General features: G+C 40.1%; 1 protein-coding gene across 1 annotated transcript in view; it reads right to left on the bottom strand.

The window, feature by feature from the left end:
• The window catches only part of PSMD14 (proteasome 26S subunit, non-ATPase 14), a 60,085-nt gene extending 47,467 nt beyond the window's left edge, over window positions 1–12,618 (bottom strand). The window contains exons 1-2 of the mRNA XM_073305619.1: window positions 12,503–12,618; window positions 2,748–2,862 (exon numbers count right to left, since the gene is read on the bottom strand). The gene's annotated coding sequence lies outside the window, so the exon portion shown is untranslated. The remainder of the gene's footprint in view (window positions 1–2,747; window positions 2,863–12,502) is intronic.
• Window positions 12,619–17,552: the final 4,934 nt, after the last annotated feature.

The raw sequence follows: 17,552 nt of genomic DNA, 5'->3' as shown, positions 1-17,552 counted from the left end.
GAAGTATTTACTAAATTGCTATCTATATAATTCACCTTCAGTCACTCAGTATGTCAAAAATATTGGTGGTAATTACAACACAACATCAGACTTCCTGTTAATTAACACCACATATTAATTCAAAAAGCTGTCTTCCTCGCTAATTAACAGACCTTATTTTATTGCTTTGGTTATGGGTTATCCCAATATCTAAAGATAAGCATTTTTGTCATACTTTTCAAAACTTTGTTATCATACAATAATGTTTTACTTATCTGGAAAGAGCACCTGCATGAGGGAAATGCCTGAAACATATTACAGGTATGACTGAATTTCCTTCAATTGTGTCCAGCATGCATCAATAAAAGTTTAATTTAAAAGTAAGGATTTTTTACAGCCTCATTAGTAAGTTCTGTGCTAATTAACTTACAGCTTGTCAGTTATTGTAAAAACTGCATGTGAAAGACACTGAACAGATTATGGATCTCTGAATTAGCATCTAAAGCTTTTTTTTAAATGAACTCATTATACTTAAAGAAATACTGTAAAGTAAACATCAAATGCATTTAGTTTGAATACATGGGGCAATACAGTCATTTCATGCATTTAAAATGTTGCATATAGAATACCTTAGAAGGAGACTATTCCAGCAACAAAATTTAACAGCTCTTTCCATTAGAGTATTTGAAAAGTATTACTTCAATAACTGAGCTTCCCCTCTTTTCTGATTTCTATGACAATGAGATAAATATTTTATGTAGTTTTATATGGCCTCAACTGACCATTAAACCATGCCACTGTTAAAGACTTGAGCTACTATTCATTTCACTGACCAAATCATTTTCTTGTTCAGAAATAACATACATATTTTTAGATAGCATATATATACACATACATACACGCACAATTTCAATATAAGTGTACTGTCCCAGTTAGATTCAGGAACCTTTCGTGGCTCGCCTGGTTTACCTTACAGTTCTTATTTGCAAGCACTTATTTGCAAGCACTAAAACCCAGTTGTGGGTTGGCATTCAATAACTAAGAAAAGCTCACTTTTCAACAAGTTCTAAGCCTTAAATTTTAACTTGAAACATGGTTTTCATTTTTAGAGTTTTAAGACAAATTATGAGTCTTGACTGCTTTATCACACTTACTTGGAAGTGAAAGATACAGTACAAGGCCAAAAATGGATTTCCTTAATACCACAAGACTATTGAGCAAACCCCATCTTGCACAACTTTGGCTCAATACTACAAAGTCTGTTCAAGTTTACCATCATACCCCCACATTATAAAAACAGAATGAAAACAGCAAGTGACCATATTTACATGGCAAATGAGTTTGTTCCCACCACATGCAATATTCAATCACAAAACACCATCAGCGATCACAAACAAAACAAATTCCAGAACTTGCTTTATGCAGCCACAAGTACAGACAAAAAGGGACATGAGCAAAGGTATATTTGAGAACTGGAAAAAAATGGTGAAGGATCTTAAAGACTTAAAAAATAATTTTAGTCTGTATATTAAAACGAAAACAAATTTGATCTTGAAGTTGTAGGAATGATGTTAGAGACAACACTATTGATCTTTCAAAAGATGTTAACATTTTTATTAACTAGCTATCTGTCAAGATCTATAAATTTGATTTATTATCGAAAACCCAGAATTTTGAATTATTTTTCTTCCAGCTTAAGGGACACAGTCAGATTCAACTGTCTTTCCCTGCGTTACTAGCACCCTGTGAGATGATTAAAATAAAATTCAAGCATAATAGTTTTTACCATTTATGCCATTTACTTTTTGTACTTCAAACAACTTGGATAAAAATAGTCTGGTCAGCATCACTTTTTTATGTAGTCAGTTCCACTTCCAAGTTCTACAAAAAGAAAAGGAGGACTTGTGGCACCTTAAAGACTAACAAATTTGTTAGTCTATAAGGTGCCACAAGTCCTCCTTTTCTTTTTGCGGATACAGACTAACACGGCTGCGACTCTGAAACCTTTCTAGTTCTAGTGCACCAGCAGAGTGGTGCTGTGTTTGGATTCCCTTTTGGTGTTTTTAAAATATTATTTTTAAAGAGAACACATCAAATCCTACATTTGGGACCTACATTACCAGAAGACATCCCTTTAAAGGTATCTTGGATAGAGACTACATCATATTAAGACTGAGGAAATAAAAAAAGCCACAGATTAATGCCTTCATTTTCAGGTGTGAGTTTGGTGCTCATGAAAAATGTCTGACAGCCATAGAGACCAAAATTCTCTATCTGCAAAAAGAAATTCAGCACAGGTATAAGCTTCTCTGTACTGTACCAGCAATGTCTCAACACTGATCTGGGGGAAGCAATCCCAAAGTGGGTGTGGAAAGGATAATTCCCCATACAGTCATTGTTTGGTACTTCTGATGAAACTGCAGTGTATGCCAATTAACGCCAACTGTGCTGGGTTTTTTGTGAGAAAAACCACTACTTGTCCACTGGGACCTACAATGACCACATAATTTATTTCAGGTAGGCCAGGCAGATATCAAGGATTACAGTTTTTATTTACTGCTAACCTAGGCTGGATAGTAACTTTCAATTAAGTGGAGAAAAGGTCCACTCCATGAGTTAATACAGCTGTAATCCCCCTGATAATGCTTTTACAAAGTTAAGCAAAGTGAACCTGTTTTGTTTTGAAGTTATTTATCAGAACCCATTATCTTATCAGGTAACAAAGTTTGAGATGAATATATGAAGTGGAACAAATTTTAGTTTCTCACCTGGCACTCAACTAGAGTTTTCTTGTTCTTGTCAACAGAGTCAGATAGTAATCCTTATCCCAACTGCAGCTCCCACTTTTTGGATGTCTATGAAGAAGTTTATGATGTCTTCTTCCTAAAAAAGAATACAGTTGTAATTTAAAAACAAGAGTATAGAGAAAGGAATAGTTTCATTACTAGGGTTTTCAAGGGACTATGCCATTGGAGAGGCACAAATACAAAAATGAGTTACCCCAGCACTGTGTTTTGAACTTTTCTGAGTTTTAACTACTTAACCTCTATTTCAGATTTTTCATATGCCATCTGGAATCTCTAAGCTAGAGAGCTCCATGTACTACATAAAGCCTACACAATTATCACATGGCTAGAAATTTCCCAGAGTCTCGCTGCAACATGGAAAGGTAAAATTCAAGTAAGCATTTTAATAGCCTCTCTCCTCTCCAGAAAGATAAGCAGGTTTAACCTTGGATGTAACTCCATAAATAGGTGTTATATGATCATCGTAAACATGAAAATATATTTGTCCCTAATTGTTTGTCTTTAAACTTGGAAATATTAGGGAGGCATCAGCAGTTCACGCTGCAACAAGTTTCTCAAATTTATAACAGAACTGAAACCTTTCACTGATTAAATTTAGTCTCTGTATCTAACAAAGTTATTCAAGATACATCTGAATTTTTTTAGGACATTGTCCGCTTAGATACTGTCAATATCCCCCCCTCCCCCTGAGAAAAGTGTCAAACACCCCAATTTTAAAATTTAGTCTCACTTTTTTTTCCAGCTCACCAGAGCTACACCAGTACCTATACTCCATCACAAACTTCAAAGGCTATGTTTTTCCACACCTCAGTCATAGACTAGCTAAGTTCGAAGTTTTAATAATAAACAGGATAACAGTTTTTATTCCTTAGTTTTATTTTCAGTAAGAACAATAGACAGAGCCAGGGTGGATTGATTTAAATTAGCAAGCAAGCAACATCAATTTAAATAATTCATTTAATCTTGTTTTGCATTTGAAGTTGTTTTCCGGAAAAAAAAAAAAAAGGTTTATTCTCACTGATTGGTCCATAGCTACTTTACGAACTACTCAACACAGATGCTCACACATGACATCAACATATTTCCCAAGGAGCTCTACCAAACCCAAGGAAATTACTGTTATGTTCAGTGAACAAACTTAGCCGATGAGTCCCGGAAAGCCAAATTATTCTTTGCAAGAAAGAGGGTAATTGAGATCAGACACGCAAGCATATTCCTCCAATACTGGGTTTCTACATTAATAATGCACTGGTTTTCTGCATCTATACATTTATTCAGCTTGAGCCTGGACTGATTGGTATAACCATTAATACATTTTGATTTGCAACCATCTATCACCTTTATACCAAATTTGACACTTGTTGCTAAGCTGGAGGACACACTATATCTATACACAATTAGCCAATTACATAGCTTAACATATACGTATTCAGATTCTCTTTTTTTTTTAATTAGAAAATGGTGAGCAACAATCTTATTTACTAATTTTTTTGTTTGTTACCTGGGATTTGTGTCAAGCTGCATTTGCATGGAAACTGGAATTCAACTGAAAACTTTAAAAACAACTTTAAAATGCAAGAAAATGGTAAGTTTATCAAACTTGTTTTGCATTTAAAACTGATTTATTAAACAAAGAAAGCATTAAATGTAGTTAGTGAATTGATAGATTGCTTCTGATTAACGGTCATTAGATCCCCCCAGTCACCTATCTGCATCTTCAGAAGGGTTGCCACCTTTCTAATGTCTGGTAACTGGACCTCTGAGGCCCTTACCCTGCTCCGCCTCTTCACCCCAAGGCTCCGCCCCCACATGAAGGACCGGCCCTAGACCAAATGGCATCCCTACTTTTGTTAAATTTTTGAATATCTTATTTTTTTATTGCATTTATAGCTCATTTCACAACTTTGATGCATGATTTGCCTGCATGATTTATCCCCATCATACAAGGGAAATTTGCATGCTAGGAGCCGTAAAACTGTATTCATTCATGCCATATGAGTGCAAATAAAAAAAAATTGTTTCCTCTAAGCTTATAGAAACTTTTTAATTTTAAGAATAGCTGAAATGTACTAACATCAAGAAATTGAACTGTGCAACAACATTGTGTGGACCACTATTAGGTAGTGTTACAGTAGGTGACAGCCTTAGAATGTTAAAACTCTAGCCCTTTAGTTCAGAAATCGCTTTTCTTGTCTTTTCCCTCACAAACTGAAGCACAGTGTCAGAGAGATCCAAAGACTGACCAATGGCATTTTCAAGCAATAAAAATAGCAAGTGATGTCAGTCTCTTGTTGACAATCGTCTATCGAAGATATGACTGACCAGCTGTATGAACAGAATTCTCAAAGCTATCCACACATTAGGAAAAAAAAAAATAAAAGTGTCCATGATGTAGAGCTGAAGAATGAATTGAAGCACTTGGAGTGGAGAGTGCTTCCCACGTGGCAAAATGTGACAAATGTTGTCCAATTTGACATAGAGGTCTATCATTGATGTGTCTGGACATTCCCCATGTGGCAGCGTACAATGAAGAAACTGTACAATTGTTCAAGAGTGATTTCTTGGCTACCGGCAGCTTACTAAGGTCATACAACCACCCCAAGGTCTTTATGTAGTGCTTTATTTGTCCAAACCTTTCTTTGATGGACACTTGAGAAGCGTCAACAAGCAAGCAACGGTCCATAGCTACTTTACGAACTACTCAACACAGATGCTCACACATGACATCAACATATTTCCCAAGGAGCTCTACCAAACCCAAGGAAATTACCGTTATGTTCAGTGAACAAACTTAGCCGATGAGTCCCGGAAAGCCAAATTATTCTTTGCAAGAAAGAGGGTAATTGAGATCAGACACGCAAGCATATTCCTCCAATACTGGGTTTCTACATTAATAATGCACTGGTTTTCTGCGTCTATACATTTATGCAGCTTGAGCCTGGACTCTCCCTCCATCCATTTGGAATAGACAGTAAAATGGCAGAGTCACTTTTTATATTGCTTCAGAGTACCAACTAAGTTAAGCCAGTAATTGTATCTTGAAAGCACAAGCAACAATTTGGCATTCTTGTCAAATATTTTGCAACAAAAACAGAACACTTTGTCAATTGATCTCAAGTAAATCGGCCAACGCCAATTCAGTTTTTTCACCATTCTCAAGCACTCTTTTGCAATGTGACTTTGAGAAGTGTTGCTTCTGCTCATTTACTGGAAACGTCATATCTTCAATTTTGTCCTGCCCATTCAAAACTGTATGATCAATATCAGCAGAGTTTAGGATAGTTGGCCATAAAGCAGGATCTGATTTATCAATTTGTGGAGTACAATTTTTCTCACTGCTGTTTCTGTCATCGTCAGAGGCAGATTTTTCGTTACCATTTCTCTCCTTTTCACATTAACCAGATTTTTCTTTGTCATTACTCTTCTTTTCATGTGAGCCACATTCCTCTTTATCATCACTCTCCTTTATGCCGCCAGGAAACTGGACAATTCTCCATCACTTTTCTCTATTTCCATTTCTTATCTTCAAACAAATCTGCTAATTCCTTAGTAATAGGACTTCCACCATTTACACTTCTTTCCTCAATTTCTTCTGCACTAGGACAATTGCTATTGCCTAAAGTCCGGTCTATGTTGTTCTGTTTCAGATATTTTCCCATCAAATTTGCCCATTGCTGCAAACTAGATTGCAACTGAGCTTTTCGCTTCCTATATTAAGCTTCTGAAGGCTTCTTTGGGAACACCCGATACATTTATCTATCTATCTGAAACATTTTACTTCAAACATTCTATTTTCCGTGCCCTGGCACCCCAATTCCCATACCTCTAAGCCTGGCACCCCACGCGTTTGCCTGGGTAGCCCACCCCTAAATGCAACCCTGCCTGCTCATCATGGCCCCAGAGGCAGCAGCGGCTGCTGCATTGCCTCCTTTCACTTAGGGTTGCCACCGGTTATTTATGTATTTATTTATTTTTTAAAGACATCCAGGCTTGTCAAATGGTACCCTGACACACAATGTAAAACCCAGGCTGTTCGGGTGAAAACCAGACAGGTGGCAACCTTAGTCTTCAGGTGCCTAAATTCCTTTGAAAATCTCGCCTCATGTCCTTCACGTTTTTCAAAATGGTAGCTCTCATTTGCTCCCATGTGGTTTTTATTCATAAACTGGAAAAGGAAAACAAGCTTTCCCGCTTATTCAAGTACCAATCCATTTCTGAATTTTGAATTAACTATTAGGCCAAGTGAAGAAAAATATTCTCTCTGCACGTGCTAGCTAAACTGACACCAAAAGTAATTAAACCAAAAGCATTTCTGTGCACAGAAACTTACATTTAGAAAAAGGTAAATACCAGCATTTGTTTTACTGAAAAGAGTGAAAAATAATATACCTAAGGCAGTATGACATTGTGACTTTTTCAAGCCAGATTTAAAGATTGTTTCCCCCCTGATTCTGTATATAATTAAAACAGCACTTTATAACTAATTAAAATTTGTTGAGGGGTCATTTATGCAGCATGTTTTTATTATTATTCTAAATTATTTTAATAGATTATAATAAATTTAGGCCTTAATATAGGTTGTCAGTTTCAAATTTAATTTTAAAAAGATTTTTAAAAAGTATATATTCAACTTAAAACAAAATCCAATTTAAATAAAAATATCCGATTTTTAAAAATAAATAGATTTTTATACACTATGGGCAGGTCTGTCAGAACATGCTGTACTTCTGTTCTGGCACTGCCCTCCAGCTCTGCTCTTCAGAGTTCCCCAGTCAGTCCCTGATGCTGGGGAGGCAGGCAGGGCACAGTACATAGTATATGGCCTAATCTTCCTCCCAAATGCTGCTCTCTACCTATCCCCAGCACCACACTAAATTAGAAAAAACAAAAAACTTAACTTTTCCCATATGAAAGTATGAGGTCAAAGAAAAGTTACATTTGTTTTCCGTTTGAGAGTGATTCTGAGGAACTGGATGAGCACACTGAATGATTCCAGGTTAGAAATTAGAATGCATGTGGGCAGTCCATTTACCTGGTAAGGTCTAGGAGTAGGTTAGTGTGGTTGTGACTGCTGATTTAGCAAGCGATTTCTTTGATTTTTAGTAATTGCATTAGTTGAGTGTGTGCTTGACTGAACTAGTGTAGTTCAAATATTGTTTATGCCACCTCCATTATTGTAGTTTTTTCACTGCCGAACCTCAGTGAGGAGGAATGGGACACAAAACGTACATCTTTAAAAATCTGCACTGCAGGAATTCATGAAAATTGCGGATTGACTTGAAACTGGAAATTCCTTAGAGAATCTTCAGTACAGCCACCTAGAAAGTACATCAATGGTTAAATGTAACTGGTACAAGATACCAGCCACCAAGAGCTCTGGATTTCAATCAGCATAACCAACCCAATTTTTGGTTACAGATCAGTTAATGTTTATAAAGTGCTTTGAAGATGAAGCACTGAGTGGTATTACTACGGACTTTTTTCCACATGGCCCAGGAGAACAGATATGAGCAATATAATCATCTCTCTAAGAAGATGAGAGTACTGTGTTTGTGCCTAAGACCTAGTGAATTTCAGATCTTTTAATCAACTTGAAAAATTTATGATTTCAGTGTCTTACTATATACTTGCAGCTCAGAATTACATTTCATGCTATACTGCCCATTATTTCTACTAAGAAACCAGGACTATACAGTGAAGTAATTTCTTTTTAAAAAAACTGACTCATCATTGGATCCTGGGATGAGCGGTTGGGTTCATTATGAAGGTTGATAACTTTTTGAGATAGAGTGTTAAAGTTAGAATTAGAGTTATTTTTATATACAGAAAAAAAAATCTTAACAAAGATGAAATTTTGTAGCTAAGTCAGTAATTAGCACATTTGAAAAGTCAGTTTGCAGAGTGCTTTGGGATTCCTAGAACATTTAGGGAAAAGGTACATACTCAGAAAACAGAATAGCAATTAAGGAGTAAATATAGGTACTAGACAAGTGGTCCCCAAACTTTTCCTCTCATGCCCGCCCCCCCAGCCTCCATCAGTAATAGAATGTGTCACACACACACACACAGCAGGCCGGGAGAGGAGGTGAGGCCAGTCTGTGGCTAGGACCCGGCAGCCAGGAATGGGGGCTGGCAGCCGAGATGCAGCCAGGAGTGGAACCAGGGCTGCAGCTGCAGCCAGGGGCTGCGCAGAGCAGAGCTGGGAGAAAAGCAGAGCTTGGTAGCACTCCATCCCTGTCCCTTTGTGGGGGCTGGGCCGGGCCCCGCTGCACCTCCCCCCTCTTTTCTCCATGCCCCACCCAAAGGGATGTGACCCACAGTCTGGGGACCACTGAACTAGACAATGTAAGAGTATGAAAAAAACTGGCAAAAAGGAACACTCACTTCATATTTTGCATTAAACACAATGATAGGGGTTCTAGACAACTAACTTTATTCTTAGTATTCTTCCACCTGTTTCTATTTAATACCTCATTTCCATTCATTAGGATTTTTTAAATCTTTCCAAAAGACTGCTGCTAAAACTTTGTAATACAGTAACAAGGTAACAAGTATTCCACATTATTACTGCCTAAGAAGTCACACATTGGAGAGATCCACCATTCTTCGAGGAGAACAGGAGACAGCTGGAGTCACTAGGTAGTTTCCCACTGCTTAGCACACCCAGCATGGAAATAAAAGGAAGAAACTCAGAGCAGAACACAGATTCCATGTGTGGCAGCAAACATCTATTATAGTACCATGCTAAAACTTAAACTCTTGTTTATTTGCATCTTATAAGTAAGAATACGATTTTGTCAAGGCGGTCACAGATTCCATAACTTCCACCTTCAGTTTCAGCCCCCCCACGCTGGCAGGGCTCCAGTTTGGGCAGTCAGCCTCACCCCCACAGCTTCAAAAATATAAAGTAAGCACTGTACACTTTGTATTCTGTGTTGTAACTGAAATATATTTGATAATGAAGAAAAACATCCAAACATATTTACAGGTTTCAGAGTAGCAGTCTGTATTCGCAAAAAGAAAGGAGCACTTGTGGCACCTTGGAGACTCACCAATTTATTTGAGCATAAGTGTTCGTGAGCTACAGCTCACTTCATCAGATGCAACGAAAGCTTATGCTCAAATAAATTGGTGAGTCTCCAAGGTGCCACAAGTACTCCTTTTCTTTTTGCAAAGATATTTATTAATACATTTAAATTGGTATTCTATTAACAGTGTGATTAAAACTGCAATTGACTATCTCACAATTGCAATTTTTTTAAATCATTTGACAGCCCTAGAAGAAAAAGTTCTGTGCTAGTAGTTTATATTTGATTATGCAGTTTCTATGAAAGATTAAAAGATTGAATGATCAGACATTGTTAGTGTTTCGATGGTCTACTGAATAGTGCCTCTTAACTGATTACTTCAAAACTTTTACAAATCTGTGTCTAATTTCCATGTGATTCTTTTAAAGTGATAAGTTAGTCATAGTAGGTGTCAGCATGTTAGAGTAACAAGGATCTACCACAACAGTAGATAAAGGATCACAAGTTTTTCATGAACACCTAATAAAGTTATTTATGTGCAAAGATTAACCCGTTTGAGGTCCGATCCATTCCAAACCATTCAGGAAGAGTTCTAGCCATTAAATAGGTTTGCAAACCAATTTCTTGACTGCTTTAGAAATCTATCAAGAGATTCTCTTTCCATCCTCCCACATTACAGGGATCACAAATACTACTGTTGTCAGTAGAATGTTCTGCCCAATCAAAAGCTTTAGAGCTAGAAATGTGATTCACAGCTCAGACATGCAGCACCTCACACCCCTAGAGAGGGAAGAGATCATTTTCAAAATGCTGACAAAACTATGGCAGATTTCCCAATAGAATGCCAAATATAAATACATAGCTTTTCAAACGGAAATAATTTAAATCGCAATCGGAAAATGCATGCCTCACCATTGATGTTTCTATATACTACAAATATATTTGATATAAACAGATTGAACAAAAAACCAAAGATACATATTTGTCAGATATACTAGACGTTTTACCAGTAGCCAAATACTAAAAATATTTAACCTACAAAAACTGGTGAAATCTATTGAATAAAATTAGCTGAATTCTATTCTGTACTACTACTTTTGCTCATTATACCTCCTTTCTTAGCTTCACTCCACTTTCTTTCCTATATAGGTTGTCTTTCCCCACTATCCCCCACCTGCCTGTTACCTTAAATGTCTTTTTCCTGTTTTTCCCTTCTCTTCCTTAGCCCATTCCCTACACTGTGTTCTGCTTTTCCCCCCTCTCTTACTTCTCTGGTAATACATAAATAGCTGCACTGAAAGCTGCCAAGACAAGTCAGTTTTCACTCACTGCTGCAACTGCTTGACAAAGCAGTGAGTAAGTGTAAAGTCACCGGGGATAGCTGCAGACTTTGAAAGACAACACATGACCAAAAAGAAAAGGAGTACTTGTGGCACCTTAGCGACTAACCAATTTATTTGAGCATAAGCTTTCGTGAGCTACAGCTCACTTCATCGGATGCATACTGTGGAAAGTGTAGAAGATCTTATTTTATACACACAGCATGGAAAAATACCTCCTCCCACCCCACTCTCCTGCTGGTAATAGCTTATCTAAAGTGATCACATGACCAGTTTATACTCCACTTGTATTTGGAAGGTTCAATATCAAGGATAAGGGCACTTTCAGAGGTTTGTTTCTTTAAATTCAAGAAAGACTAAACCACAGGGGTATGCTCACCAGGAACATTTGTTAAATACAATCCGAGTGTGCTACTGGACACCATTGGGCAACTGCATGCTTCACCCCAGAAGAGCTGCATTTCAGCTGTCAGTAGAGTGACTATTACATAGTTAACATTGCTACAGAACCAGAAAAGGTCACTGCTGCCAGTTGACATGAACTTGCAAACAGGGCTGCCTAGGATTATTTTACTGTGGTAGTAGTGTCCCTATTAGCATTGAAAACCATACAGTCTGTGTACTCCAAGAACAGAACATGACAGCAATAGTGTTATAGGAGCATTTGAGCGTCTTGCAGCAGTTCTCATTCCTTGCACCAGGGCCAATAGGGCACCATGGCGTTAAAAACAATAACAAATTTATAATAACCATCAAGCTGTGTACATGCTTTACTGATTAAACACATGAACTAGTGCAGCTCTTGTCCCTCCTCTCCTGTTCACAACAAAGTCATGAAGTCCAGCTGAATGTAGATTGCAAGCTCTTTCATGCGGTGGTAATGCACTCACTTGTTTTTGCAAGCTACCCAAAGCACGTTTGGGTGGTTGGAAATAATAAAGATCAGCGCAGAATATTGGCCATTAGCGACTCCCAAGAAGAGGCGCAACATGCTGTCACCTAGGCCCTTGGGACAGGCTAAGGCACCTCGAAGATAACAGGCCTGGGGCAGGGAAGGGGTTAACGCTCTCCACAGAAAGGGGAAAGCCACCAAAAGCCGCGACGCTTCCCCAGCGAGCCGCGTCCCTAACGCTTGTCCCGCAGCCCCTTCCCAGCTCCCTGGGGCCTCTCGCCAGCGTCCGGCAGCCCGGTTCTACCCCCGCACCCGGCCCCGCTCATCACTTCCTCGCCCAGTGCCGCGCGGGCCCTGCCCCTACAGCTCGGAGACGGGGCCGTGGGAAGGCCCAGGAACTAGACCAAGTCGCGGGAGGGCCTACGACCCACACCCCCGAGCGGCCTCTGCCCTCACCTGGGGCTGGGACCCTTCTGCCGCTGTTCCACCTCCGCTGCGGGCCGCGATGAATCAGCCGGATTTCATTCAAACCCAGTCCGCCCAGGCCTCCCGAAAACACTTCCCGGTTCAGAGGGCACCTCCGGTTTCCGTTCCCATAGCACCAGCCAATAGCTTGGTAGGGTCAGACCCATGGTAACGTAGCCCCGCCCCCACCGAGCGCAGAGCTTCCATCCCCCAGCTCCCCTGGAAGAACCCGAGGCGCGGGGCGGGGGAGGCTGCTGGCTCGCGCCCCTGCCGGTGGAGGGGCCTTCTCCTCCTCCCGCTGCCGTAAGGTGGAGCCAGGACGTCCGTCCAGGCAGCACTACTGCCGGCCGATGGGGACAGGCGGGGGCTGGCACCATGTAATGATGTTTCGCAGGCCCCACGCGCTTCTGTTCTGGGGCGAAAGTAACTGAAAGGACTTACCAATGGGCAGGGCCCGGGTCTTGGGGAGGTGGCTCTGGGCCCTTGGAAGGCGCGGGGCTTCAGGCAGACGGGGTGGGGCTGGGGCCAGACTACCGTAGCCAGCCTTTCTGGTGCTGCCTGGCCTGTGCTGCCCCTGGCTCCAGTGGCAATTTAAAGGGCCTGGGGCTCCAGCTGCTGCCAGGAGCCCCAGGACCTTTTAAATCGCCAAAACCCGGGGCAGCTGCTACCTTTCTCTCACCCCCCCCCCCCGCCCCTCATCAGAGGCCCTGCTGGTACCGTTGGCTGTGTACTGGCAGCCACTTTCTTATGGGTAGACCATATTGGACCATTCTGGCTTACTTTCACCTCTCTGTGGGGGGGCCACTGATTGTTCGCTCCATACCCTTCCCACTGGAAAGGTACAGCTGGCCTTCCACAGCCAAAGCCATGGCATCAATAGTGTTGGGCATCTAGAAACGCCTGACAGCGAAAGGAAGCAATCAGTTCCAAAACTCAGCGAGAGACACATTTCACAAGTACCTAATCCACCTGCTAAAAATGTGTAGATGTCACCAAGTTATTTAGATTAGTCAGGACCACGAGGAACTTCACAAGCTAGGTGAATGGGCAGCACATTAAAAGTGAAATTCCATGTCAGTCTATGAAGAGTGATGCATGGTGGAGGGAAAAATTTAAACTTCTCAAACACTTTGTGGTGTTCTAAATAAATTTACTGTATCAGCACAAGAAAGGGACGTGGGCATTGCTGTATATAATTCAATGAAAAGATCTATTTAATATGCAGCTGCAGTTAAAAAAACCAACAAGATGCTAGGAAGCATAAGGGGATGGTAAATAATGCAAAGAATATGTTAATGCCTTTATATAAATCAATGGTGCAGGTTCATCTGAAATACTGTGTACAGTGTTGGTCACTTCATCTCAGAAAGAATATTGCAGAACTGGCAGGAGTTCAGAGAAGAGCATGGAAATGATAGATTATCTATCTATCTGATATGTTCAGAGAAGAGCATGGAAAGAGAGTTCATGGAAAAACTCTCATATGAAGAGATAATGAAGAGATTGGGATTGTTTACCTTTAAAAGGAGACAAATAAGAGGGGACATGATAAATTATATAAAATAATGAATAGTCTAGAGAAGATAAATTGGCAATTTCTGTTCTCCTTATCTCATAAAACAAGAACAAGGGGACATTCAATGATATTAAAAGGTGGGAAATTCAGAACTGATAAAAGGATTTTTTTCACACAACGTCTAATTAACCTGGAACTTGCTGCAACAGGAAGCTGTTGAGGCCAAGAACTTAACGGGATTCAGAAAGGCATTAGATATTTACACAAATATCAAAAATATCTGGAGTTATAATTAATTACAACAAATTTTGAAAGAGATATTAAACCTTACACCTTCCTCTGAAACATCTGGTACTGACCAGTGCCAGAGACTGGATAGTGGACTAGATAGATTTTGAGCCTGATCCAGTATGGCAGTTTCTATTTTCCTATGGCTGTCCCTGAGATCTCTGCAGTGGTTACATACAAGGCTAGTATTATGATTTGTGGGGTCCCAGGCTATCTCAGAGCCCGAAGCAACAGTAGTTGAGGATGTTCAGCAACTCACAAGAGGGGAACTAAAGAGAAGGAGGAGAAGAGGAGTAAAGCTATAAACTGTACTTAAGTAGCCTCAGCAACACACATTCTGATTCTCTCCTTTTAAGGCCCTGTAACAACCTTATCTGAAGTCTTATACTGCCATGCAGACACAGTAGCTCTAATACTAAGTGCTCAAAGTATGGCGATGAACATGGTATAAATGAGCAGAGACATGAATTAGATAGACACATGTTAATTAGTGAGATAATCATTATTTTAAAGCAATATTCTTACAGTTTTCCACTCTATTCCTTCCCAGATCTTTCCCACTCCAAAAGATTTCAGTGAGTTAAAATGTATTCTTATTTTTTCCAAATGTCCTCATATATAGATTTCAAATGTTGGTTGATATCCTGAAGTGATCATAGAATCATAGAAGATTAGAGTTGGAAGAGACATCAGGAGGTCATCTAGTCCAACCCCCTGCTCAAAGCAGGACCACCCCGACTAAATCATCCCAGCCAGGGCTTTATCAAGCCAGGCCTTTAAAACCTCTAAGGATGGAGATTCCACCACCTCCCTAGGTAACCCATTCCAGTGCGTCACCACCACCCTAGTGAAATAGTTTGTCCTAATATCCAGCATAGACCTCCCCTGCTGCAACTTGAGACCATTGCTCCTTGTTCTGTCATCTGCCACCACTGAGAACAGCCTAGCTCCATCCTCTTTGGAACCCCCCTTCAGGTAGTTGAAGGCTGCTATCAAATCCCCTCTCACTCTTCTCTTCTCCAGACTAAATAAGCCCAATTCCCTCAGCCTCTCCTCATAAATCATGTGCACCAGCCCCCTAATCATATTCATTGCCCTCCGCTGGACCCTCTCCAGTTTGTCCACATCTTTTCTGCAGTGGGGGGGGGGGTGCCCAAAACTGGATACAATACTCCAGATGTGGCCTCACTGGTGTGCTGAATAGAGGGGAATAATCACTTCCCTCCATCTGCTGGCAATGCTATTAATGCAGCCCAATTGGCAACAAGGGCACACTGTTGACGCATATCCAGCTTCTCGTCCACTGTAATTCCCAGGTGCTTTTTTGCAGAACTGCTGCTTAGCCAGTCAGTCCCCAGCCTGTAGCAGTGCATGGGATTCTTCCATCCTAACTGTCATTAGTAGGGTAGTGTGTTCATAACTGATTTATCTGTGTGAAGAGAAACCAAACTGCTTCACCCATAAGAACAGCCTCCAGTAGTGCATGTAGTGTTTCATATTAACACTGTCTCTCCATCCAAGCATTTGTACTGCAACCATCACCCTGGGCACATACAGGAAGTCATGTGAATGTAGAGTACATGCAGGAAACACCAGTGCATGACTCTATACTTATCCTTGTTGAACCTCATCAGATTTCTTTTGGCCCAATCCCCCAATTTGTCTAGGTCACTCTGGACCCTGTCCCTACCCTCCAGCATATCTACCTCTCTCCCCTCAGCTTAGTGTCATCTGCGAACTTGCTGAGAATGCAATCCATCCCATCATCCAGATCATTAATGAAGATGTTGAACAAAACTGGCCCCAGGACCAACCCCTAGGGCACTCTGCTTGATACTGGCTGCCAACTAGACATCAAGCCATTGATCACTCCCCATTGAGCCCAACGATCTAGCCTACTTTCTATCCACCTTATAATCCATTCATCCAATCCATACTTCTTTAACTTGCTGGCAAAAATATTGTGGGAGACCATATCAAAAGCTTTGCTAAAGTCAAGGTATATCACGTCCACTGCTTTCCCCATATCAACAGAGCCAGTTATTGCCTCATAGAAGGCAATCAGGTTGGCCAGGCGTGACTTGCCCTTGGTGAATCCATGTTGACTGTTCCTGATCACCTTCCTCTCCTCCACGTGCTTCAAAATGGATTCTTTGAGGACCTGTCTATGATTTTTCCTAGGACAGAGTGATTTTCACTTATATTTCTTGTGTCTAAAGCCGTTTCTATTAATTTATTACTGTAAACAAGCACAAGGAAGTTGGGGGAAAACAGTTTTAAAGCTGAAGTAGCTATTTTAACAAAAAGGAGGAAGTGTGCTTGTATATTCTTCTGCACTTTAAGCTAGAGCTATTCAAGTCTCACTTCACTTTAAGACTTCAAGGTTGCTTTTAGTTTTATCTCTCACAGTTCCTTAGCTTCAGACAAACAGGAGAAGGAGCATCAAATAAGCATCCTAAACCTCAGATGATTCTTTAAGAAACTGGACTGGTTCATTTGGGTCAGAAATATTACAAAACTAGTTTTTCACATTTGCTTGGTATTTCCACCTCCAAACCCATCTAAATTCAGGAAGCACAGAGATATGAAAAAAATACTTTAAAAAAATGATGTTTTCCAAACTCTGGAAAGGGATTGATTTGAAATTTGAGCAAAAGTTGAAATAATTTGTTATTTAATCTGAACTAGTTCTCTCATGTTATCTATTTTAGGTTTTCTCAAGTAGTTTCTAAATGCTTACAGCATTGGAACTTTCCATCTCCCAGGCACTTTAAAATATAGAACTGGCACCCAAAACAAGGGCACACCCAAAATTAGAAGCATCATGAGGGAATTTTACATGCTATACAGATATATATGACCTTCCTCTATAATGTTCAGTATTTCCGATGTCAATTTGCACTAATAAACAGCCAGATAACAGCAGGTGCATGTGACAGAGGTAAATTTGTGCCTAATATGAGTATCTTATCTCCACAGAAATCTCCATTAAAATGCATTGTCTCCACCCTGCAGGTTTTTACAGGACTTGCATATTTTAACACATTTTAGCTGTCTTCACTGTATCTCATAATGAGATACATTTCCGAGGTATGTCTAAGTATCACATTCAGACAATAAGAGAATTTGCACCATGTTTCAATTAGACTATTAAAATCTCACTCATTTAACCTGGAAAGCTTGGTCACTGTGCTCCTGCCATGAGAATCTTGAGAATCTTCCAAGTTTTGACATGGT

This window comes from Lepidochelys kempii, chromosome 11 (genome assembly GCF_965140265.1).
Source record: "Lepidochelys kempii isolate rLepKem1 chromosome 11, rLepKem1.hap2, whole genome shotgun sequence".
NCBI classification, from domain to species: domain Eukaryota; kingdom Metazoa; phylum Chordata; order Testudines; family Cheloniidae; genus Lepidochelys; species Lepidochelys kempii.
The sequence above is the reverse complement of the archived record's forward strand: the minus strand, read 5'-3'. Positions and strand labels throughout refer to the sequence as shown.